The 13,215-nt window shown below is 32.6% G+C and overlaps 1 long non-coding RNA gene across 1 annotated transcript; it reads left to right on the top strand.

The window, feature by feature from the left end:
* Positions 1 to 11,776: 11,776 nt before the first annotated feature.
* On the top strand, positions 11,777 to 12,343 carry LOC123909869. The gene is made up of 2 exons (XR_006810022.1): positions 11,777 to 12,014; positions 12,154 to 12,343. It is a non-coding gene; the product is annotated as an uncharacterized LOC123909869 (long non-coding RNA).
* The last annotated feature ends 872 nt before the right edge of the window (positions 12,344 to 13,215 follow it).

The raw sequence follows: 13,215 nt of genomic DNA, 5'->3' as shown, positions 1-13,215 counted from the left end.
CTGACGAGCAGATTCTGCAGAATCTTGTTGGATGACAGTAGGGCATGGCAGATGCTTGGGTGCTAAACAAATGTGTGTGTTGGTTACATATGTTTGGAACCTTCTCCTGACCTGGAAGAGGAGGCATCTGTGTCTGAGATGGTTTCTACGCTAGAAACATGTCTTAGATAAGTTTGTTGGGACACAATCAACATATGGTTGACCTCTTGGGTTAGTTCATGTCTGATCCAAGTAAGTGGTAGTTGAAGTTGTGCGCAGTTTTGATGTGTTATATGATGTTTTAACCATGCATGTTATATTCTTGTGATAATATCTAGTTGTACGAATGCATGATTAAACAAGGAGGATTTATTTTTTTGGGACCAAAGGATTATGGTTCTCTGGTATTTTTGGTGAAGTTGATTCTTTACCTTGTGCGTTAAAGATATCTTTTGAATTAAGATTGATGAAGTTTTTACTTCCTTTCAAGATATGTGTTTGTGTTGAAGAGAAAGGAAGTATATGTTGCATCCCTCTCTCCATTGTCTGGTGCACACTAATCAAGGAAAATCCATCTGATGTATTTAATGCTTCCACTAAGGTCACAAGTGAGTTTGTTGATCTGTCTCTGAAAAGGATGTTGTGACAGACGTTGACACATCTGTGAACCAACCTAAGGCTGATGTTACAACTATCCAGAAACCTGTTCAAGAAACTGATATGGTGAAAGATGTTGGGACATCTGGTGACCCATCTGACTCATCTGATGAAGAAACAGGGTCTAATGAAGAGAATTCTACTCAGGTTGGAGAAGGGTCTTTCTGTCTAAAGCAAGTCATCAAACTGTGCCACTTAATGAAGAAGTGGTTGATTCTGAAAAGAATATGTATGAGGTTACTGTGCCTGCTAGTAAGAAGAGACAGAGTCTGAAAATAAAGGAAGCACCTTCAAGTGACTCAAAGTATGATGTTGAGGAGGATGTGTCAGACATCACACCCTTTGCCTCAAAGAAAAAGTTTGGTGGGAAAAAGATCCCTCAGAATGTGCTTGTTGCTCTTTGTGACAATTTTTCCTTTCATCGTGCTTCCTTTGCACAAAGATGGGATCATGTGTACAGGAGGAGTTTTTGTTAGATGGATGCTCCATGCCCTGATTGGAAGATCACGTGTTTTGATACCATGCTGGAAGAACCTGTGCTAGAAGCTGTGCTACCATATGTTGCAACATCTTTGCTAACATGTGACGTATTTTGTGATTGCTCATATTCACTCTGATACCACGCTAGATAGACATGTTGAAACATCTTTGCTAACATGTGCTATGTGTTGTGCTAACATGTGTTGAAACATCTTTGTTGTCAATGCTCTAATACCATACCGGAGGAACCTGTGCTATCTGATGTGCTACTAGATGGTGAAAGATCTTGGTCACCACGTTGAAAATTCTGTGCTGATGAAGTGTGATCTGTTTTAGGCTATTTAATGATGACTCAACTGCTGATTTATATATGATGAGGTATGTATCCCATGGTGTTGTCTTCGTTTGTAGTAGCTCTGTGCACTATGTTCCTGGATATCTATACTATTGTACTCTTTGATTAATGCATGAAGACCCTATTTTGTCTAAACTTCTGACTAAAAAGGGAAGTAGTTTAGTAATTGGTAGGCATGATATGTTTTGCTGCTAATGTCTGTTGTGCTACCTGATGTTGAAACATATGCATGCTCTTTTAGTGGTTGGATGTGTTCTACTATATGATGTGGTGTCTGATGCTTAGACATCTGCTAACCTGAGTGGTGTAGTATTGAATCTGTGCTGCTGTATGCTTATGTGCTGATATGGATGATAAAATTGAGGGGAGTAAGAAATGTTTTCTGATGATCATTCTGATAAGCATGTGTCAATGTATTTGGAGGGAGTAAAATTAATTTTTGCTCTGATTCTGATTTTAAGGGGAAGTAGCATAATGCAGTAAGTGGTTACTATTCTGTTGTGCAAAGCTCTATTTGTTTGCTCTGGATGATGTCCTGCCATATGTTGGAACATCCTGGATGCATGAGAACTTATTTTTCTCAGCTATGTGAGAATTTACTCTTCCCAACTGCTACTTTGTGGTTTGCTTAAGGAGTTGTGATCTGTGATGTGTTTTGTGTGCGGTAGCAGTATGTGATGTATGGTATCTGATGATTATATGATGTGGAGCATAATGTTGAGGACATTTGCCTTTTTGTTGGTACGTGATGTAATGCTTCTGCTATTTCAAGACTATGGATTGCTAGATACTAATATATGGATCTGTTATGCTCTGATATTCTGCACTATGGATTTCTGTGACATTCATTACTATTGCTCTTAATGCACGAAGTTTTTTTTTGGCATATTTTGTGGCTAAAAAGGGGGAGTAGTTTGTTTGTGTTTGTCTGCTACTTTACGATGTTGTATCTCTGATGTTGTGACATGCTAGTCTAGCCTGTCTATGAAGAAGTAGTAGTGTGTGTTGTGACATGCATGAATTTAGGGGGAGTAAGAACCATTTTTTTCTGATGGCCTGATGAGATGCATGAGTTGATGTATTCAGGGGGAGCAAAAGTAAAGTTTCTCTGATCTGATATTAAGGGGGAGTAATGCAATATCAAGTTCTCTGCCTATGTGTGCTTAATGTATGGATATTATGATGCGCTACAAAATGTTGAAACATCTTGATGCTGATGTGGGAATTTATTTTTCCCAAGTGTGCTTGTGAGAGTTTATTTCTCTCTACTGAAGGATGAAGCTAAGTTGGTTATGATTTCGCTGCTGTGTATGCCTTTGATGGTTTATGGTAAAGTTTATTTCTTTACCCTGTGCGTTACTTTCATTTGAGGAATTCTTTTGGAAGTAACATAGAAGATGTTCTACCTTCCTTCATATTTGTGTGCTCACGTTGACTTGAAGGATTGTATGGTTTTTAAATCTCTCTATGCTAATTAATGGGCTGAAGTTGTTTTAGCCAAAAATTGCCAAAGGGGGAGATTGTTGGATATTTGTGTGTTGGCCTCATTTTGCTAAAACAAATATACAAGCAAGATGTTGGACCAAATGTTTCAACATGTTGGGTACAAAAGATGTTGGACCAAATGTTGTAACATGTTTGGGTACGACAGTCAGATTGCCCAAATCTCGCGCATTTATTACACGTATCTGCTATATATGGAAATCCACTCTACAAACGTGTATATCAATATTTGATCTGATCAAGACGTTATTAGTGCAGATATGTTCTTATCAAGACTTAATGGAATGATTCAACACATTGTTTATTTCCTAAAGAGGATCAACTATTTTAGGAAAGTTTTTATTAAGGTCTGATTTGCTTAGCTGGACGTGACTCAAAGACCAGCTGTGTTCTGAAGCTTATCTTGGAAGATCAGGAGCGTGCTAGCTCTGTCTATATAAAGAAGACTCAAGGCCAAGATTTTATGAACCGAAACCATTGTTCATCAAAGATGTAGTCTTTAGGGTTTCGTGTCTTTAAGCCACTCTCTAGGAGAGTTGGTGTAAGTGAACCACTCGGGTTGTGAGATGGTCACTATGTCCTCACTCAGAAACCTTTAGGTAATGAGTAGAGTATTTAATATCTCCGAAGCTTTTAAGCAAGGAGATAGTGTTTGTGAGCCTCTCACGTATTGATTTAATACTTGAGTAGGACTGTGTTTTATTGAGTTGTAATGTTTTAAGGTTACTCCTAAGCTTTGAAGTACGGAGTTAACTGTGTGTGATTTACTCGAAGCTTTTAAGCAAGAGTCACGGTGATTGTCGCCACATTTTATTCAACATTATATGAACAACACAGGTTGTGTTGGCTGTGTGGAAGTGAGATGGGATCTCATGTCTAGGAGTTCCTAGGCAGAAGTTGCATAAGTAGTGTCGAGGTCATAAGGCGTAAACCTAGGATTTGCTGGAGGTCTTAGTGTAAGACGTAAACCGAGGGTTTGCTGGAGGTCTTAGTGTAAGACGTAAATTCAAAGGGTTTGCTGGAGGTCTTAGTGACTAGATCTATTAGTGGATTTCCTTCCTGGATTGGTATCCCCCAGAGTAGGCAGGTTGGCTGAACTGGGTTAACAATTTCCTGTGCAGTTTATTTACTTGTTGATTTTATTATGTTTCGTAAGATGTTACAACATTAAGTATGACATTCTCTTTAAATTGAATGTTGGAACATCTGATAAAACATTATTTCTCAGTATCCGTTTTAATGTTATATGCCTTGCCGTGTTATTCATGTCAGACCAGATGTCTTGACATTCTATACAACATCTGGTTCTGCTATACCAGAATTTCATAATATTTTATTAAAATATACTAAAAATAGCAAGATTTACCGTTGGACCAGATTCATATTAGGCATTTTGAAATAATATACTTACTTGATTTAAGATTTTTAAGCCACTAGGTTTGGTCTAGCGGTGAGGAATTTGAGTACTCTATAGGTCATGAGTTTGATCCCCAGCTCATTGTAAACAAAAAAATAAAAAATTTACCGTTGGACCAGATTTCCATCAAGATTGTTTTAAAAAGTGGGTTTTCTTGTTGCACAAATTTTAAATATTTGGTAAACTTTACTTTAGTGGATTCCGTTTCTCCTTTTCATTCTAAATTATATTTTTGTTTCTTTGTGGAAAGTGTGTGTGATTGTCTATTTTTTAATTTATGATGACAAGTGATCATTCCAAGCTAATTGAAGAGAACTATTTTTGTGTGTATGTTGTAAGATAAGTGGTCATAAAAATACTACGGAGAGACCAATACATAGACAAGAGATTTTTGTGTGTATAATTGTATTTTTTTATTTTTAGAGTAAGAAATTTAACTTCTTTCCTTCATCCAAACATTCATAATACAAGATGATATATAATCAAACTGTTGGTGATTAGAAATAGACAACGATGTTTGACCAAAAAAAAAATAGACAATGATGCTCTAACTAATAAATAAGCAACATTGTTGATTTGTCTGCTAATAAAATTTATGCTCAAATTTTGTAATAACAATAGCATAATCTTACAAACGGATAAAATAGCACTAAATTCAGTTTGAGAATTAAAATTACTAGTGAAACCATTTCCAACTAGTTTGCAATCTAGTTCTATGGATACATAGTGGTATAACCCAAATTCCTAACCCAATGTAGTGCTTCCTTCAAGCTTTGGCTTCATGAAGTAGAGTGCTACCTTTCCTCCACATGGTTTGTGCTCTAATGAAATTTCCACGATCGTCTCGAATGCACATACCCGCTACATAACAATTTTTATCCTTTAAAACAGCGGCGTCAACATTGCACTTGAACATTCTTTGATCTAGAGCTGTCCAAACAGAATTATTCATTCCAAACTGTTGTTGCACCAGCAGTGTCGCGCTGCTGTCCTAGCCTTCCAGCTCCATAATGCGGTTTGGCATAATTACCAAAATCGGCGTCTGCTGTCTCAACCAACTGCAATACAAAAATTATTGCACTCGGTGCACTAAGGAACTAAAAAGAGAAATAAAAGAAAAGATATCCATTGAAAAATAAAAATTTAGAGTTTTAAAATGGTTGATTATACAACGTTAAGGAAAAAACTTTTAAATTTATACTCTTAACTAATGTATACGGGACACTAGTTAGCATTTTTCTTTTTCTAATTAATTAACTTACTATACTTTTTCTTTTAATAAAATTCAAAAATATCCTACTTTAATTTATTTTTTTCTCTTTCCAAAATGCTCTTTACTTTGGGGTGTGAAGCCCTGATACTCCAAAAATGGCGAAGTATCGTGTTCGATACGTACTCGATACCGATACTCGTCTGATACTATCCGATACATATATCGGAAAAGTATCGGAAATTAATATTATCTTTTTAAAAAAAATACTTGTCGAATACTTCTCCGATACAGGTATCGGAAAAGTATCGAACAATTAATACTCTATGATGATGGAAATGTAGGAAAGGAGACTGATACAATTCGCGTTTTCTCTTAAGTATTGAATGTTAGAGTAATTGTTAGTATATTATATTGTTATGATAGTTTTTCTCCTTGTAGGACTTGAACCGTGGATCTCCAACTTTTAAACTCTTAGCTCAACTAGCTTAACCAGTTAAGTTACCCATCCTCACTCCCGTTTTTGGGTAGTACTTAATTAAGATATGTAATTGTTACTTGTTTGCTCAATTTTAGTAATTTGAATGCTAATTTTTTATCATTATCAATTTTAGTTATGTTTGTATATTGTGCATTTATATATATTTAATTTTAAATTTAATTTTTAAATAACGTATCGCGACCATATCGTATCAATGTCGTATCGTATCGTGTCACGTATCGGGGCTTCATAGGGTCATATAAATCATGCCATATAGTGTGGCACATTTATAGAACGGTCACGCCACATCATGCAGAATGTTCAACAAATGCACTATTTTGTTTCTTATTTTTATTTTATTTTATTGTCAGATAGTCTAGTGGCTTGAAATTCCACCTTTAAAGATAGATAAGTAAAGTGTCCGCAATTCAAATTATGACTTCTACATATAAAATGATGATGTCCATACCAAATAAGTTAAGATTACGGGGATAATTTCTTATCTTTTTAAAGAACACTTTTTAAGACATCGGTCCAATTGTTCAAGCATGTGTTGAACACGCCACATAGATTTAACATTGTCTCACATTGTGTGACAGACCGTAAACTTAGGACATTTTGAACCTTTTAAGAAATAAGTTATTTGGAAAAAGATCAAGATATCTCGAGGAACATAATTCTGCTAATAAGGATACAGCAGAGTCCAAACCTTTTAAGTTATTCACTTTAAATGGGTGAAATTTTAACAATAAATTACTTGACAAAAAAATAGAATAATTTAGTCATGATTTAATTATCTTAGAAAAACATAAATGTTTATGTGAATATAGATTAAGTTGGTTTATCTTTGCCACAATATATTTCAAATGAATATAAACGACGGATTCAGTAATGAAATAGTTTATCTAACTCACAATCATCCAATGAGATTTATAATGAAAAAAACACATCATGCAATATAATGATGTTTAATATCACCCATTATATTGCAAGAAAATGATGATCTAAAGATTTCAATTTATAAAATTATTCATTTTTCTAATTTAATTGATGACATGTAAGTAATTATCTATATCAAAATATCGTACACCAAGTCGGTTAAAACATATCAACCTCATCATTTTGAGTTCATACATCTAAAAATAATTAAAACCGTGTGATTTTAAAATAAAAACATCAATTCTATAAATAACTAAAAATAAGAGGACCAGATTTTAAATTAATTAATTAATTTGTTCGAACTGAGATTTGGGTGACTTGTATATATAGAGAGTTTCTTTTGCCGTCCTATGAGTTTCTCGCATGCCGTATTTTTATTCAGTCGTTACTTAAGTAGCGGATATTGTAAAATGAAAATTTTGAAAAAAAGAAAACATTATCCGTTATTTAAGTGGTGGAGGATGGTGTTTGAGAAACTCATGGGGCAGCAAAAGAAACCCATATATATATATATATATATATATATATATATATATATATATATATATATATATATATTGTGAACGGTCATTAATTAGATGACTTGGATATGGCAGGCCCAGTAACTGTACGTTTGTTTGATTTTTTGGTTAGAAAACTTCGTTTGTCCCAAAGTAATTTCAAGAGTTATATAGGGACCAATGTAGGTTTGACCATTTCTAATATTATATTTTTATGAAATGAAATGGCCTTTTATATATAATGTTTTTTATTGTATGTGTGTAGATAAAAAAAACCTTTTGCAATGTTTTTTTTTTTTTTTTTGGTTTTTCACCACCAGTTGAATCTGGTTCGGGGTCAGTTAAGTGGTTCCAGCCCCCTCCCGACCGCAGTTGCGGGGGATCGAATCGCGGTCATTCTTACTAAATTCAGTGCCAATCACCACTGAACCAAATAACGATCGGCAACATTTTGCAATGTTAATTAAACCAAGAATAGCCAAATGTATGATATATATGAGGCATGGAGAGGGTGATAAAACAAAGTGACTTTGGTTGTCCTTAAAGTGTAAGCAAACGAAATAATTATTGGAAAATAATTGCATGCAATACAACAAAAAGTTGGCTGTCAAAAGAAAAAATAATACAACAAAAAGTTGTGTGTGGGGAACAAATGAAAAAGGTCATGCTGCATCAGTTGGTCAATCATGGGTTGCTTTCAGTTGAGATGGCAAGGAAATTTCTTAGAGAATGTTACAAGCTATTAATGTATTTTGACTATGACATTTTCTTATTTTTCTTAAAGATATTTTAGCTTGAGTTCAGTTAATCCCAATTTAGTTGATAGTTTAGAGATAGTTTTTAAAGAGACTATGGTTTGAATTTTGAATTCTTTACTCCATACTTAAAATATACTCCCTCCGATCCTAAATATAAGAAAAAATTTACTTTTTTGATTCATCGGGAATCTAATACATCTGGTTCATAATATGGATTAGATACATTAAATTTTCAATGAATTTAACATGTAAACTTCCTTTTATATTTAGGATTTGAGGGAGTATAAATTTAGCCATTAAATTATTTAGCAAAAAAATTAAATCAGCTAAGATAATTTTATTAAAGGTATGTCCGCAAATTAAATTAAATGTAGATACGATCCAAAATTTGAATCTTGGTTCAATTTGTGGTAATTTAGCACTTTCCACTAATAAAATAATTTTTTTTTGTCAGGTAGCCTAATAGTTAAAATTGCATTTTCTAATGTGAATAAACAGAATCTTGCTGTTGTGACGATTTATTCCGTCGCAGTTTGTGATGGATGATAAATTCCCTCACCAACAGTTTGCGACGTTGAAATTGCAAACGGAATCTGGACCGTCGCTAAATCCGTCACTAAATGCGTTTGTGACGGAAATTTGACACTTTAGCGACGGATGTCTATCCTCGCTAAAATTAATTTTTCTCGTAGTGATCAGAATTCGAATTTTGGTCCTACATATAACATACAATATCTCTACTAGCTAAGCTATGCTAAAGAGTAAAAAGTTATGAAAATTATTTTGATTCCAATTTCTTTATTTCTTTGTCCAATAGTTTTCACTCTAATTTTTAAATTAAACTTGTCACTTCCTTATAAGGTTCTTTTGATAACTTTTCTAACTTGGATTTTCCATTTCTCTAACTCGAGGTTTTATGTCAATTCCTTTTAGAATAATGCTTATGTATACGAAAAAGTCAAAACAAGAAAGGCAAGAATCAATATCCACCGTTCATTTCAAACCATTACCCCCATGATTTCTGCCAAAAACAAATATTAACTGCAAGCACTACTATTTAGCACATGGCCATAGTGCAATTCTTGTGTTTCGTTTGCCAACTGCTTCGTACCAAATAGCAGGACTCTTCCTTTTATCATAGTAGAATCTACTCGTAAACTCATACGAATTTTTTTCATATTAAAATAATATTAAAATCATATATATATATATATATATATATATATATATATATATATATATATATATATATATATATATATATATATATAATACATACATGTATAATTTTATAAATGCATTAATAATTCAAAATTCTAACTCAATTATAACGAAAAATAAATAATAAATCATCATAATATATAAAATGTCTATGACTAATGAGTCTTAGTGATAATCTACAAGATTATAGTGAAAATCCTTCAAGGGACTGAAGTAGCACTGGTTTATGGTGTAAACCAGACTAATGTGTCCTCATTTAATTATATAGGGTCTTGCTGACGAGTGCCCCCAGGGCACTCTTTAAGCATTCTATTTAAAGAAATTTTTTATTTAAAAAGTTAAATACTACAATTTCCAATGCGTTGACTTTACGCATTCCGATAAAAATTCTATAAAAAATTTACTATTTAAGGGCTTAAAGAGTGTCCCGAGACACTATTTAGCATTTGCCAATTATATATGATTACTGTGTAGGTGCATTTTCTTGTTTTACTGTACAACATGGCATTTAAGAAATTTTGAAAGTTCAGTGTGAAACTGTGAGAAGAACTTTGTTAAAAAACCTTCAAGCACAGAGAGATGCTTTCACATAGACTAAAGGCATTGAGATAAAAAAATCATCAAAATTAAATGCATCTACAAATAATGAAATTAAATAAACAATTACAGAAAAAAAATGATCAAAGATCTATTAATTTTTCAATTAACGCAATTGCTTAGTGAAAAGTTAATTTTTCATTATAAAAAAGGGTTTGGGTATCAATTAACGCAAGATTTGTTCGTAATCGAAGGAATCAGAGGTAAAAATAGTGTTTTTTACTAAGATTGAAGGAGTTAATTGAAGGAATTTGAAGAAAAAGAGAAGATTTCGGAGATGAAGATGAACAGGGTGAGAAAGAGTGGAATAGGTGAGCTGACTACTATTTATAGTGTTGGTCAAAAATCCGAATTAAATAATTAGAAAAAGAAACTTTTTCTTTCAACTTCCTATGGGAACGCATGTACCATTTACTCCTATAAAAGTGGAGTCATGATGATTGTGGGGTTTGAAATGACAGTTGAAAAGAGCATTGATTGGCTGTTGACATAAGCATCATCTTTGGAAAGAGTGAAAGTTTAATTTGGAGTCTTTCAAAAACGCCATATTCTCCACTCAGTATTTCATTCGAAAATAGTATTTTTGAGGGGCAATTTATTACCTTGAATTTTTGACCATATGCATTTAATGTTAATTTGGTGCGTCATCTTAAATGTGCTACTAAATAGAATGGACGGAAATAATAAATGGAATATTATCCATGGAGGTCCAAAGTGGACACATTAAATAAGTTAATAAAATATATAAAAGGGTGATTAATTTACCTAATTAAGTCTATTTAAAGTCTTAATTTCATAAAATATTTTATTAGCAAGATGGAAAAATTGCCTTCGAATCGAATGAGGTTTCGAATCTTGGTATTTGAAGATGTTCTGGACTTAGAATTATTTTCATTACTTTCAGCAGGAAATGACAAGAGTTTCGAAGGCAAGGTTCGAGCGACAGTTGAAGCTAAAGAGGCAGTTACTTTCTTTAAACTTGATCAAGAGATCGTGAGTTCATGGGTTTGAGAAGCTGGCGAAGCACGTTTGTACAAGCAGTTGTTTATTTTTCTGCTTATAAATAGTAATTCCTTTAGTTGGAATAAGGGTCACAATTCATATACAAAATTTACAAACCTAAAGTATCCATGCGTTCGAGAGAAAAATGTGAAGTGAAGAATATGTATGAATTTGTGAACCATTTACTTTCTTTATAAAACTTTTACATTTTTATGCAATTTTAAGCTTTCTTTTGCAATTTATCTTTTCAAATTCTCTCGTTCGAGTGAAACTTGTCTAATTTACATTTTTCTTTGTAAATTGTTCTTTCAAACTGGTTTACCAAATGTTTATTTCAATGATGAACATTAAAATTTATACACAAAACATGTCCTAGGATTTACTAGTTGGTCCTGCAAATAATTAAATTAAACTAACAATTATTTACGAAAAACCAGCGTAAACACTAGTTTATCAGCCATAAGCTATTTTTGCCTACCAGAGACAATGTCGATCCCAAAATATCTATTAAATAGTAGTACATATTGCATAAAAATGAATAACAAAGAATGAGCATATATATGTTATATCATTCAATGCTGTTTTTGTAAGATTTTTCATGTCTAATGTCTATCACGAAAGGTTATAAAAGAAATAAAACATCGATTATAGTTAGATTTAAATTGAGTGATCTAAAGGGACAAACACATACGACCAATGGTTGTAAGTAAAATAATTTTAATAATAAAACCTATTTTTTTGAAGGCTTTATTTTATCTTTAGTGCTCAAACAATTCATCTTAACATTATATAAAATAAAAAATGACAAAAGGAGGAAAAATGAAAACGGAGAAAATATGAATACAATTCTTAAATTTGTTTATGTTGTGATTGCCTTCATTTCAATATTTTTTGTTGTAAGTGCCATGAGCTACGGTAAGCACTTTAATTCCTTCATCAATTTCAAATTTTATCTTTATTTTTATTTTTAATCAATTTTATATTTATTTTATACATATTTTTTTTTTCATTCTCTTTCATTAACACTCTTATATATTCTTGTTTTACATCATAGGATCACGTAATCATTGTCTCGGAAACATGGATTGTTCTCCTTCATTGTGCCCCTTGCTTAATATGAAAGCAATTTGTAGTAGTTATAGTTGTATTTGCATCAAAGTCTACCCCAATTAAGTTAAAATATAATTATATGTTACTTATACTTCTACAATTTTACTTATTACACGTTAAAATATTGTCACTTCTATGATTGCTTGCACATATTGATTATTATTTTGATTATTATTACTTAAACCTTTCAATTTTATTGTAATGCTCTGAAGCGTAGACCAAACGATAATTCCTTAGATTAAAAAAAAAAGTAGTAGAAGAAAATAAAATATTTGATGCGTTATAATCTGGATTTTTAGAGAGATATTTTTATATAAATAAAATCACCCTAGAATCATAGATTTCATCACAAGCACATAATGCTAACCCCATCTTCTTTCCCGAAAACAATTTCTAATCAAATTTCAAGGTAATGAAATGAACCAACATATAGCAAATGTTCTCTCTCTCGAAACAATTAACGGAACATTCTTCATAAGCGTGTTAGAAATCCTCGCACATGTCAAGGACATGATACTTGGACATATCATATAGTTTCAGACATACCTCAACTTCACCTCTTGGTCTTATTGTCCTAAGCAAGGTTTTAATTTGTATTCCGCCTTCGCAATTGCGGCTGCAGTATTGCTGATGCGGTAGCCTCCGCAACCGCATCACAACCGCATTATAAGTCGCGTCAGACGTTTTCGGCGATGTTCGTTCAAATTTTCTCACCAAAAAATAAAATTTATGAACTTCAAATCCTAATTTGTGTCAAATCTAATGAAAAATCTTACTTTTAATGATCTCTCAACCGTGTATTTTAAGAACATTCAAATTCTTGTTTATAGAATAAACTAAGACTATGCAATGATGGATAAATAGTGTAGTTACATAGTAGTTTCATTATATATATATTGTGAAATTTCAAAATGATTTCACGCCGCAACAGCCGTATGTTGGAACAAAATTGGTTCTAAAGCCCCAAGTTTTAAATCTATAAAGTTTTGATGATAACAATAAATAT

Source organism: Trifolium pratense, linkage group LG2 (assembly GCF_020283565.1).
Source record: "Trifolium pratense cultivar HEN17-A07 linkage group LG2, ARS_RC_1.1, whole genome shotgun sequence".
Taxonomy (NCBI): domain Eukaryota; kingdom Viridiplantae; phylum Streptophyta; class Magnoliopsida; order Fabales; family Fabaceae; genus Trifolium; species Trifolium pratense.
The sequence above is the reverse complement of the archived record's forward strand: the minus strand, read 5'-3'. Positions and strand labels throughout refer to the sequence as shown.